This window comes from Mus pahari, chromosome 22 (genome assembly GCF_900095145.1).
Source record: "Mus pahari chromosome 22, PAHARI_EIJ_v1.1, whole genome shotgun sequence".
Classification (NCBI taxonomy): domain Eukaryota; kingdom Metazoa; phylum Chordata; class Mammalia; order Rodentia; family Muridae; genus Mus; species Mus pahari.
In genome coordinates, this window is record NC_034611.1 from 38,696,037 (window position 1) to 38,698,116 (window position 2,080).

The following is a 2,080-nucleotide window of genomic DNA, read 5'->3' on the forward strand; positions in this document are numbered from 1 at the left end:
GTGAAGAGCACAGTTCTCCTGGGCTCACCTGATCTGTATGCTGGGCCGGTAAGCCCTGTCCTCAGGAACTCGTCTCCTGGCTGTCGGCACTGTGTGACCTGGTTCCCTGGGCTCCAGCTAATAATGTGTGACGCTGTGCTAGCACGCCACCGAGAAGCCTGGGCCTGAGTCTTTGAAGTGGTATGTCTTCCAGTGCCATGTGGGGTGGGAGAGGAGAGGTGGGCGGGCAGAGAAGGGCAACAGACTTCACTTCATGTGTAGTTCTGTCTCAGATACTAGGTGAGGCATCTAGTATTGCTTTTGAAATTCTGCAGTGCATGAGCTCCTGTCGCACATGAGTCCCTGCTTTGACTTTCTTCAGTGATAGACTGTTACCTGGAGGTGCAAGATTGATCTTTCCTTCCCAAGTTGCTTTTGGTCATATAGCATTCATCACAGCTATAGAAGGCACACGAATTCCTCTACAAAATGTGATGATTCTCGTGTATGGCCATACGAAAGACCCCCAGGTTCCAGGAGATTAAATTCACTATAAACCCTTGCTTTGTGTTGCTCTGTGTTTGTGTGCAGGTGTATGCACACCTGTGTGTGCAAGTGTGCACATACCTTTAAAGACCAGAGGTCCCACTTAGCACACTAAGGAACATGGCGGCAGCTGCAGCCAGGGTCTGGTGGCATGGGCTCTTGGGGGCCGCTTCCATAGCCAGGGGGGCCTGGGCGACCCTCAGTGGGGTTGCAGTGCGTAAGAAGGGAGAACTCGGCGGCCGACTGTCAGACCCCGGAGTGATATGACCCACAAGCAGCTCTCAGCATTTGGAGAGTATGTGGCTGAAGTCTTACCGAAGTGTGTTCAACAAGTTTAGGTGACCTGCTTCGATGAGTTAGAAACCTGTATCCATCCGGATGGAGTCATCCCAACCCTGACTTTTCTCAGGGATCACACCAATGCACAATTCAGATCCTTGGCTGACTTGACAGCAGTGGATGTCCCAAGTCGGCAGAACCGTTTCGAGATTGTCTACAACCTGCTGCTGTCTCTGCGGTTCAACTCTAGGATTGGTGTGAAGACCTATGCAGATGAGCTGACGCCCATTGACTCTATAGTGTCTGTGCACATGGCGGCTAATTGCCATGAGAGGGAGGTCTGGGACATGCTTGGAGTTTTCTTTTTTTTAACTACCCTGATTTAAGAAGGATCCTGTCTCAAAAAACAAAAACAAACAAACAAACAAAAACCAAAAACCAAACCAAAACAAAACAAAACAAAAAAAAAGGAAAGACTTTCCCCTCGATGGCTATGTTGAGCTACGGGATGACAATGAGGTGAAGCGGGTAGTTGCTGAGCCAGTGGGGCTGGCACAAGAATCGCGCAAGTTTGACCTGAACTCGCGGAGGATTTCCCTGACTATCATCAGCCTCCTGAGAATCTCAAGCTTGAAGCTGGAGACAAGAAGCCTGAAGCCAGATAATTTCAAAAGCATGTAGATCCTAGAGGAAAGCCCTCAGCTAAGGTTGTCTGTAAATAAATTCCAATGGACATTCCAAAAATAAATAAATAAATAAATAAGACCAGAGGTCCACCTTAGGCATCATTCCTCAGAGAAGGTCGCCCGCGTTCTTTTATTTGTGTGAGGGTGTGTGTGTCGTCAGTAGCTTTGCTTTCCTCTACGTGTGGAGCCCAACGGCCAATGTCAGGTGTCCGCCTCCAGCGCTGTATACCACACTCTTTCTTATTTATTATTTATTTATTTATTTATTTATTTATTTATTTATTTAGAGATAAAGTCTGCAAGTGGACTTGGACCTTGTCATTTCGGCTAGACGGGCCAGGCAGCTCTGGAGTTTGGCTTTTATGTAGATTTTGAGGATCTGAGCTCAGGGCTTCATGTTTTTGCAGCAAACTCTATCCACTGAGCCACCTCCCCAGCTCCACCTCGCGTTTTGAGTCTCGTTCTCTCTAATCCCAGCGGTCGGGAGGCAGGGGCAGGCAGATTTCTGAGTTCGAGGCCAGCCTGGTCTACAGAGTGAGTTCCAGGACAGCCAGGGCTACACAGAGAAACCCTGTCTCGAAAAACCAAAA

At 48.6% G+C, this 2,080-nt stretch overlaps 1 pseudogene; it reads left to right on the top strand.

The window, feature by feature from the left end:
* Nucleotides 1–637: 637 nt before the first annotated feature.
* On the top strand, nt 638–1,469 carry LOC110338979 (annotated as a pseudogene).
* Nucleotides 1,470–2,080: the final 611 nt, after the last annotated feature.